Source organism: Caretta caretta, chromosome 1, assembly GCF_965140235.1.
Source record: "Caretta caretta isolate rCarCar2 chromosome 1, rCarCar1.hap1, whole genome shotgun sequence".
In the NCBI taxonomy this organism is placed as follows: Eukaryota; Metazoa; Chordata; order Testudines; family Cheloniidae; genus Caretta; species Caretta caretta.
The window spans coordinates 164,937,380-164,948,626 of NC_134206.1; positions in this window are offsets into that span (position 1 = coordinate 164,937,380).

Genomic DNA, 11,247 nt, shown 5'->3' on the forward strand with positions numbered 1-11,247 from the left:
ATGATTATGATAGCACTGGCTTCTAATAGCCTCTGTCTGACTTACTTCCTGCTCTCTTTTTGAATAGGTAGAAAGTTATTGATGCCCTTTCTTATTTTGGGGTAATCCTCAATCTCAAAAACAACGACCCCTCACACACACACATATTGCCCCCAAAATCTTTCCCTCATTCCTGGCAAAAGACAGTACATAATACTTGCATAACCTTTGACTTTTGAAGCTCTTCACTTTGTTGATTTGCTTGTGTTATATTAATTTGGGCTTTGTCTAGACTAAATCACAAGCCTTAATAGACTTGAGAAGAATGCAGTTTAGATCCAATAGAAAGTGCCATGTCTCAGTCCTTGTGTTGTCCTGTTGTGTTTCATTTAGTTTTATTGGTTTTAGAAGATGAACACATAAGCTGCCCAGCATGCTATCCCAGCTTTAAATGTACAGAATCTATCACGATCAAAGTGCGGGCTGACTGAGCGTTAGGGTAGTGAGAATAAAGAGCATTGCTGTTGCTAGCTAGACAGCATCATACTCAGTGAGGAATCTGGGGTTGAGGCCCCAACAATAACGAGCATTAGAAGTAAGAATAAGCCAACTGGTGCTATCTGGAACCTTTGTCCCTTCTCTAGCCTGCCCTGATGAGTTTGGAAAAAGATCAAATAAGGAGAACTTTCCCATACACCTCAACTTGGCCGTGCTCCTCCTTCCCAGATTGCTCCTCAACATACTGTCAATTTCTTCCCAATCCACCATCCTTACAGCTGTCTAGCTCACCCCCACACCCAATCTCTAACAGGCTAACAATTCCAGGAGACCATCACCTATCCATACAAGCTGCACCTCCAGCATACCACTGCAAAATGTTTAGGATGCCTCATTCTTACTTCTCATTCCTGAAGGCCAAATGACACGATCTACACTGCAGGCTGCTGGAGTAAGCAGACCAGATTCTAATCCAAATGATACATGGGGCAGATTTAACTTAATTGTACAGTTGGTTGAAAAACAGGACATCATTTGGGGGAAATTGTTCCTGATTATTTTCTCCTTTCTCTTAAATTGAAGTCTGAAATTTTGAATTTTGACATTTTTTGCCAGCTCCCTAGCTAATCAAAAACAAGATGAAATGTTTTTTTAAAATTGTCCCTGACATTTTTTTATTTGAAGTTTCAATGAAAAATTTCATATAAATTGTGATTTACAAAAATTGTTGTCGAGATGGACTCAGTTGCCTTCAACAGAGCTACACTAAATTTTCAGGTTTCAGAGTAGCAGCCGTGTTAGTCTGTATTCTCAAAAAGAAAAGGAGTACTTGTGGCACCTTAGAGAAGTGAGCTGTAGCTCACGAAAGCTTATGCTCAAATAAATTTGTTAGTCTCTAAGGTGCCACAAGTACTCCTTTTCTTTTTACTAAATTTTCACTGGGCTAACCAAGATCAGAATAATCTGTCCCAGCCAGTATAACTCCCATGGCAGCGCCCGATCTAAATTAAATAATGTTGTAAACTGTTTGTGAGTTACAAGTTGGTCATAGAATGGGTGTAGATAATAAAGTAGTTTAACTTGCACTGATTTGGTATTGAGAAGGCATGCAAATTGAATGAAACACCCACAGCCAGACAGCAGAATGGGGTGTAGCAAGCAGTAACAGGAGGGTGCAAAATAAAGTTTGGTAGGGTAGGGTTGCTTCATCTTACATACTCTTTCCTGTTCCAGTTGTACTCTTTCCCCATTCTTTTGCCTCAGGGTAAAGACAAGGCTTACTTTGAACAAGAAATGGTAAATTTCTTGTTGAATAAAGAGTGCAAAATCGGACAAATACATTTCTGAACATGGGTATTTTCTATCCTGCTTTGTGAATGTCTGTTGACTATTTTTAAAAGCAACTCATCTGGAATCTACAGAGCAGCCGCAGAAAACAAAACCCCAGGCATAATCTGTTTTCATATATGCTCTGTCCAGCAACAAATATCCACAGAGAATTAGGAATTAGTTTGTTTTCCTACAATCAAGCCACAGACCTTATGATCGATATATTTACTTAGCCACCTTAACTGAAGATATATATGGCAACAAGTGTGTACCTTCCATGTTGTACAAACCTAAAATTCTGATAATATTATGTTACCACATTTCCTTGGATGACTGTGTCACATGTAGCATGCCTGTGGTTATTTGCTAGAGGAAAGAAGCAGAAGCCACTCCTCTCTCTACTTATGTTCTTAAAATATTTAAATGCAGGTGTCAGTTTGGAGCTAGCTTAATTTAATATCCAAAAGAGAAGCTGCTCAAAGGACATACCCAAGTCTGCAATGTAAGTAGCCAACTAAAATGTGTATACATTTTATTACCATTGTTACGAGGCTTTTGTATCTGGATTTTTACATTACACAGTGATATATGGCCACAATTTTCAGCAGTAACTGACTTTGAATGCCTCACTCTTTGGGTACCCAACTTCAAAACATCTAAAAGGGTATGATTTTCACAATATGCTGAGCACCTACCTGCTTGATAAAAATCATCCACCTTCAAAATGTCTCAAGTTGAGCATCCAAAAATTGAGGCACCCAAAATCACTAGTCATTTTTGACAAAATAGGCTATATATATATAATTTGTATGTTTTTAGTGTGTTCATATACTTGTGTGTGTATTTCTCTCTATAGCTCTGTGTGTGTGTGCATACATTTCTATGTATGTTTATGTGTATAGTCATACGTTGCTTGCACTTGCTAGGATCATCTAGGTATATCTCATCAAATACATTTCCTGCCATTGCAAGGGCCTCAGGCCTAGGTCCTTCCTGTTCCCTGCCTGTGGCACGCAATTGTTTAGCATCCTGAGGGCAGCAATACTTTGGTCTAATCCAGTTTACTGGGCTCAATACAAGGGTAGCTGCATGAGGTTTAGTGGCCCGTGATATTCAGGAGGACAGACTAGGTGATCTACTGTGCCCTTCTGGCCTTAAACTCTATAATTCTGTGTGTGTGTATGTGTAATGCACACACACCTTGTCAGATAATATAAATTTCCAATTCATGCAGGGGGATTTTGTACACACAATTTCAGTTGCTACAAGTACTGTCCAAAAACTAAATTTTTAATTTCTCCTTGAGACGAGCCAATTTGAACCCGAGGTCAATAAAGGGTTGGTCCTGCACCAATGAAGTTCATGGGCATTTTGCCATTGGTGTCAATAAGCACAAGATCAAGCCCAAAACGCCTGTTCCCTCTTCCTTTATTGTATGTGTCGCAGGTGCTGTTCTTGTCAGTTGCTTTACATCTTCTGCAAGAAAGTCCTGAAGAAGCTGCTGAATACAAGTCAGAGTGTGTTGTATGTTTAACCTGTTATTAATTATGTGTTCATTACAGTAACGGCTGGTGCTCCATCTGCTCTTGTGATGTCAGCAGACTCAAATGCTCGTTGTTGTTTTCTGCAGGCACGATCGCACACTGTCGTTTTTTTCTGTTATATTTTGTTACGTATCACTACTATTAAGATTGTCAAGGCAGTTTCAGGTAAAATACAGCATTCAAAATATGCCCAGAGTTTTTCACTGTTCTATGGGCCAGCGAGTCCTACATTGTTCAGACATCTCCACTGTGTCTCTACTATACCAGTGTTTTAATTTCTGGAAAGTGGAACACAACTGATTTTTTAGTGAGTGGTCCCGGTGACATTGCACATATAAAAAGAATGTTATTGAAACAATAGATCCCCAGCCCTGCTCAGATGATGGCGAGAGGCTGTGATACTGGCTTAAATGGTCCCCAATGTTTGGGAGAATCTGTGCATGGTGTAATGCTGGCATATGCACTGCCCATGGAGCTGGCTGGGTGAGCTAAGGGAAGCAGGCTGCACTATTTCAAAGGATAGTATAGGATGCAAGGTCTTTCTGAGTGCCTGGCGGCTGCAGCAAAGGATTGGAACTCCTCAGGCATAGTATAGAGCAGGCCTGCACATCTCGTAAAGCAGTGAGGGCCATATTACTCCAAAGAAAACAGCGGAGGGCCAAAGCCCCCCGGCCCCACGGAAACACCCCCCCCTCCCCGCAGCACTGCCCAGCCTCGCAGAAATACACCCTCCTTCCCCACCACCCAGGGCCGGTGCAACTTCCACCTTGCCCACCCCCTGCCCGGAGTGTAGCAGCAGCAGTTCCCCCCCCCCAAAGCACCCCCCCGTGCAGCTCCCTGCCCCCCATCCCCATTGGCCCGGGGAGCTGTGCAGCAGCTCCCCACCACAGCTCACCTCTGTTTCGCCTCCTCCCCAAGCACGCCGCAGCCGCTCCACTTCTCCTGCCTCCCAGGCTTGCGGCACCAATCAGCTGTTTGGTGCCGCAAATCTGGGAGGGAGAGAAACAGAGTGGGACAGCGTGCTCAGGGGAGGAGGCAGAGCAGAGGTGAGCTGGGGTGGGGAGCAGTTCCCCTTGCCCCACCTTGCCCCACCCCACCGCTTGCCTACTCACCCCCCGTGGGCTGCACAGTGAGCCCACCTACTCACTCCCCGCAGGCCGCACAGTGAGCCCACATGGGCCACACGTTGTGCAGGCCTGGTACAGAGAGACAGGAGGGTATTAGTTTCCTAATATAAGATGAAAAAGCCTAAATCATCTTGTTTACTTTTGGAAAATCTTCCTTAGTCTGATAACTTTTTGCTACTTTCCAGGCCACATGAGTTGATTCCCTACTAAATTACTCATCTCTGAAAACCAGGGACCATAAGGACACCTTTCATGTGTGGATAGTGTCATGAACACAGATCTCTGCCACAACTGAGCTCAGGTAACGTTATCAGATTTTGAGGATGGGGGTCGTGTTCTGTGGCCAGTTTAATTGAATTTGTTGTTGTAATTTCTGGCACTATATATATAGTGACAAAGTTCCTGCACTACCTTGGTGGGTCTTGTGCTTATTGGCGGATTTGCTCGCCTTGGAGCTTCACGGCAGCACTCAGCTTGGCCATTTTTCTGAATTCACAGTCCAGGTTGACTCCTCCTGTGTCTGACCAGGAGTTGGGAGGATTTGGGGGGAACCCGGGCCCACCCTCTACTCCGGGTTCCAGCCCAGGGCCTTGTGGAATGCAGCTGTCTAGACGCCTCCTGGAACAGCTGGGTGACAGCTACAACTCCCTGGGCTACTTCCCCATGGCCTCCTCCCAACGCCTTCTTTATCCTCACCATAGGACCTTCCTCCTGGTGTCTGATAATGCTTGTACACCTCAGTCCTCCAACAGTCCACGTTCTCACTCTCAGCTCCTAGTGCCTCTTGCTCCCAACTCCTCGCACGCACACCACAAACTGAAGTGAGCTCCTTTTTAAAACCCAGGTGCCCTGATTAGCCTGCCTTAATTGATTCTAGCAGCTTCTTGATTGGCTGCAGGTGTTCTAATCAGCCTGTCTTACTTGTCTCCAGAAGGTTCCTGATTGTTCTGGAACCTTCCCTGTTACCTTACCCAGGGAAGAGGGACCTACTGAGCCTGGGGCTAAGATATCTGCCTTCTATTACTCTCCTATAGCCATCTGGCCTGACCCTGTCACATATCCCACCCCACCCGCTCAACACTATGGGGTTGGGCAACTTGGGACGTCAGGCAGTGCACTCGTGACAAGCCATCTGCATTGCCATGGTGGCTTCCAGCCCAGTGTTGTATGGTGAATTGGAAAGGTTGTAGGGACAGGAACCATCTGGTCACCCTTACGTTCTTCTCTTTATTTTGCTGCATCCACTGGAGAAGTGTATGGTCAGTCACAAGGGTAAACTGTCATCCCAGAAGGTAATAACATAGTGTTTCCATGGCTCATTTCACAGCTAGGCACTCTCTTTCAACCACAGCATACTTCTGCTCTCTCAGGAGGAGTTTTCTGCAGAGGTAGAGGATTGGGTGTTCTTCATCTCCGACCATCTGCGATAGGATCCCAGTCCTACTTCAGATACATCTGTTTGTAAAATGAATTCTTTGTTGAAGTCTGGGGCTATATGCATCGGGTTACTGCAGAGGGCTGTCTGTAGATCCATGAATGCTTTCTCTGTGGCATCTGTCCACTTCACCATGCCTGGACCCCGGGCTTTTATCAGGTCTGTCAGGGGACTCGCTCTTGTAGCAAAATGGAGACTAAATCGTCGGTAGTACCCCACCACACCCAGGAATGCCCGGACTTGCTTTTTCCAATTCGGCCGGGGCCAGTTTTAGATAGCCTCTAGTTTGTTTAGTTGGGGCTTGATCACGCCCCTTCCTACAATGTGGCCAAGGTATTTAGCCTCGGCTAGCCCTATAGCACACTTGGCTGGGTTGGCTGTGAGGCCAGCCTGTCTTAGCGTGTCCAGAACCACTTCCACCTTTCCTAAGTGGGTTTCCCAGTCGGGGTGTGAATAATCACATCATCCAGGTATGCCACTGCATAAATGGTATGGGGCCGTAGGAGCTTGTCCATAAGACGCTGGAAGGTGGCAGGTGCCCCATGCAGTCCAAAAGGAAGAACAGTATATTGAAACAGACCCTCTGGTGTAGAGAATGCCGTCTTTTCTTTCGCATTTTTGGCAAGGGGAATCTGCCAGTATCCCTTTGTTAAATCAAGGGTGGTCAAAAATCGGGCATTGCCCAGGCGGTCAACTAACTCATCGATACGGGGTATGGGGTATGCATCGAATTTGGATATCTCATTCAGCCGGCGAAAGTCATTACAAAACCTAGTGGTGCCATCGGGTTTGGGCACCAACACAATCGGGCTTGACCACTGACTGTGGGACTCTTCGATGACTCCCAGCTCCAACATCCTTTTTACCTCTACCTTGATCTCCTCCCTTTTTGCTGCTGGCACCCGTTAGGGCCTTAAAGTTACCTTTGCCCCAGGGTCTGTGATAATGTGGTGATATCACAGAGGGACCTAGACAAATTGGAGGATTGGGCCAAAAGAAATCTGATGAGGTTCAACAAGGACAAATGTAGAGTCCTGCACTTAGGACGGAAGAATCCAATGCACCGCTACAGACTAGGGACCGAATGGCTGGGCAGCAGTTCTGCAGAAAAGGACCTAGGTGTTACAGTGCACGAGAAGCTGGATATGAGTCAACAGTGTGCCCTTGTTGCCAAAAAGGCCAATGGCATTTTGGGATGTATAAGTAGGGGTATTGCCAGCAGATCGAGGGATGTGATAGTTCCCCTCTATTCGACACTGGTGAGGCCTCATCTGGAGTACTGTGTCCAGTTTTGGGCCCCACACTTCAAGAAGGATGTGGATAAATTGGAAAGAGTCCAGCAAAGGGCAACAAAAATGATTAGGGGACTGGAACACATGAGTTATGAGGAGAGGCTGAGGGAACTGGGGATGTTTAGTCTACAGAAGAGAAGAATGAGGGGGGATTTGATAGCTGCTTTCAACTACCTGAAAGGGGGTTCCAAAGAGGATGGCTCTAGACTGTTCTCAATGGTAGCAGATGACAGAACAAGGAGTAATGGTCTCAAGTTGCAGTGGGGGAGATTTAGGTTGGATATTAGGAAAAACTTTTTCATTAGGAGGGTGGTGAAACACTGGAATGCGTTACCTAGGGAGGTGGTGGAATCTCCTTCCTTAGAAGTTTTTAAGGTGAGGCTTGACAAAGCCCTGGCTGGGATGATTTAATTGGGGATTGGTCCTGCTTTGAGCGGGGGTTGGACTAGATGACCTCCCGAGGTCCCTTCCAACCCTGATATTCTATGATTCTATGATTTTATGCTTTGGTGGTCTGGCCTGGTTTGGTTGAAAACGTGTCCTGGTATCGGTTGATCCTCTCAGTTACCTTCGTCTTCTGGTTTGGTGTCAGATCAGTGGATATCCTGATCTGCTCCTACATATTATTTCCCTGGATCGGGGTCTCTTGGGCCACTACACACGCCTCTCATTGGTGCCAAGGCTTTAAGAGGTTAATGTGATAAATTTGTTCTTGTTTCCGGCGTCCTGGCTGCTGCACCTTGTAGGTTACTTCCCCCACGGGTTCAACCACCTCATAGGGCCCCTGCCATTGGGCCAAAAGCTTGCTTTCTGCCGTGGGTACCAACACCATCACCCGATCCCCTGGTTGAAACTGTCGGACTTTTGCCTGGCGATTGTAATGGGTTCGCTGAGCCTCCTGCGCCTTTTCCAAATGTTCCCGTACAATAGGGGTGACCCGGGCTATCTGTTCTCGCATCTGCAACACATGGTCAATTATATTTCTCCCCTCATTGGGTTCCTCTTCCCAGATTTCTTTTGCAATATCTAGTATGCCACAGGGGTGGCGTCCGTTTAGTAATTCAAAGGGGGAAAACCCAGTTGAGGCCTGAGGTACCTCCCGGATTGCAAACATAAGGTAGTATAGTAGGGTGTCCCAATCCTTCCCATCTCAACTTACCACTTTCCTTATCATTGCCTTGAGGGTTCGGTTAAAACTTTCTACCAGCCCATCGGTCTGCGGATGATAGACTGAAGTTCTCAGGGTATGTATATGGAGCAGCGAACACAGGTCCTTCATTAGCTTCAACATAAATGGGGTACCTTGGTCTGTTAATATCTCCTTTGGTAGCCCCACTCGGGCAAAGATCCCCACCAACTCTTTAGCTATCGTTTTAGAGGCTGTGTTCCGCAAGGGGACGGCTTCTGGGTAGCTAGTAGCATAATCCAGAACGACAAGTATATATTGGTGGCCCCGGGCTGTCTTCTCCGGGGTCCCACTAGATCCATGGCTATTTGCTCAAAGGGGACCTCTATGATGGGAAGGGGTACTAAAGGTGCCCTCAAGTGGGGATGGGGACTGCGCAGCTGACACTCTGGGCAGGACGCACAGTACCTCCACACTTCTTCATGTACTCCGGGCCAGAAGAATCATCTCAGAACCCGTGCCAGGGTCTTCTCTACCCCCAAATTCCCCCCAAAAAGATGACTATGGGCCAGACTTAATACAGCATTCTGGTGTTTTTGAGGTACTAGGATCTCATGCACCTTCTGCCCCTGTACTGAAGCAACCTGGTATAAGAGATTCTTCTTCATTATGAAGTAGGGTCCTGGTCCCTGGGTTTTCCCTTCCACAGGGACCCCATCTATTTTGGTCACCTCCTTCCTAATGTTGTCATACCTTGGATCTTCAGCCTGGTCCTGTCCAAAATTTCCTCTCCCGGGGCTAATCTGCCCGAGATCTAGGGAGCCAGTCTCTGTTGCCTCTACTGGGTCAGAAGCGTTAGGGTGTGGGTCAGATTCAGGTGCTTCTCCCTCCTGGGTGGCCTCCTTTTCAGCTGCTTGGGTCCGCCTACCTATGAGAACGACCCTCTGGCTTTGGGCCAGTATTCGGGTTCCCAAGGCCTTAGCTGCCCTTCTTTCCCTTTTCATCTTTCTACGCTGTCTGGGAGTGGAAAACAAATCTGGGGATATTTCAGAGAAGGTTGGGGGTTGACAGTCTACTGTGGATGCCTCACTACTTTCAGGGTTTCCCCCTTTCTCCAATTCCCCTACCGGGAGTAAGTCTCCAAACCCTGGGAAGTCCCTCCCTATGAGCACTGGGTATGGGAGTTTAGGGACTACACCTGCTGCTACCTCAGTAGTGTTCCCCTGAATCTTGATTTTTACTGGGATGGTGGGGTAATAACCAACTGTCCCATGGACGCATGTTATCCCCGTACGCTTAGCCCACAGCAGCTGACTACGCTTCACGAGCTTCCCCGAGACCAGTGTGATAGCACTCCCCGAATCAACCAGTGCTGTGGTCTCTATCCCATTTAGCTTCACTGGTCTAGTGTACATATGTGGGGTTAGTGAGACCCCCCCCCATGGGTCTGCCCAGTTCCCCAGGTTACACTGCATAGGCTCCTCGGCATTGGGACACTGTGCAGCTATGTGTCCCCACTCCCTGCAGGTGTAACATCTGTATGGAGCCCTAGGTGTTCCCTGGTCTCTGGGTTTGGGTAGTCTAACATCACGGTCCTCTTCTCCCTCAGTGCTCCAACTCTTTGTGGCTTCTGGTGGGCCTTCAGCCCCTCTCTTTTTCCACCTGGGTTCTCCTGGTGGCCCAGTCACCCAAGCTCTAGGGCTTGGTGCTGCTAGTTTAACCCAGGATGCTTCTTCCTTAACTGGTCGGGTCAGCTCCCTCGCCGTCCTTCGCCTTTCTACCAGCGCGTCAACCTCGTCATAGGTGGAGGGTTCGTTCTGGCTTGCCTAGGCGTGAAGGTCTGGCGGTAGTCCTCTCATGTACCGGTTGATGACCAGAACCTCTAATATCTCCTCCGGACTCCGGGACTCAGTTCGTAACCACTTTCATGAGAGATGGATGAGGTCATATAATTGGGACCGCGAGGTTTTGTTTTCCTGGTACCTCCACTCATGATATCACTGGGCCCACACTGCGGTTGTTACCCCAGATCTGGCCAGGATCTCTGCTTTCAGCTGGGGATAATCTGCCGTAGCCTCTTCAGGCAAATCATAGTAGGCCTTCTGGGCCTCCCCACACAGGAATGGAGCGAGGATGCCAGACCACTGTTCTCGGGGCCAAGCCTCCTGCAGGGCTGTCCTCTCAAAGGCCAGGAGGTATGCCTCTACATCATCCTTCCGCGTCATTTTCTGCAGCCAATTGCTGTCCCAAATGATCTGCGTCCCATCGTGGCCGCGGTTCAGCTCTGTAAGGGCCTTTACCTGGTTTACCAGTTCCCGCAACATAGCCCAGTCTTGAGCAGCCTGGTCCACCAGCAGGTGATTAGTCTCTTGCTGCAGCTGCACTGCCTCCTGTTGGGCAGCTACCTAGACACGAGTAGCCTCCTGATGGGCAGCCGTGGCTTGTATCAGTGCCCGCACTACCTCCTCCATTGTGGTGAAAAAAATAAAAATAGACCCTCTTTTTTTTTTTTTTCCCTTCCAAACACCCTCCTTCTTCTGCCGCGCTGTGGACACCAGATCCCACTTCCGACACTAGTTGTGACAAAGTTCCTGTGCTACCTTGGTGGGTCTTGCGCTTATTCGCAGGTTTGCTCACCTTGAAGCTTCACGGCAGCCCGAAGCTTGGCTGTTTTTCTGAATTCACAGTCCAGGTCGATTCCTCCTGTGTCTGACCAGGAGTTGGGAGGATTTGGGAGGAACCTGGGCACACCCTCTACTCCAGGTTCCAGCCCAGGGCCCTGTGGAATGCAGCTGTCTAGAGTGCCTCCTGGAACAGCTGGGCGACAGCTACAACTCCCTGGGCTACTTCCCCATGGCCTCCTCCCAACACTCTTTATCTACGCCATAGGACCTTCCTCCTGGTGTCTGATAATGCT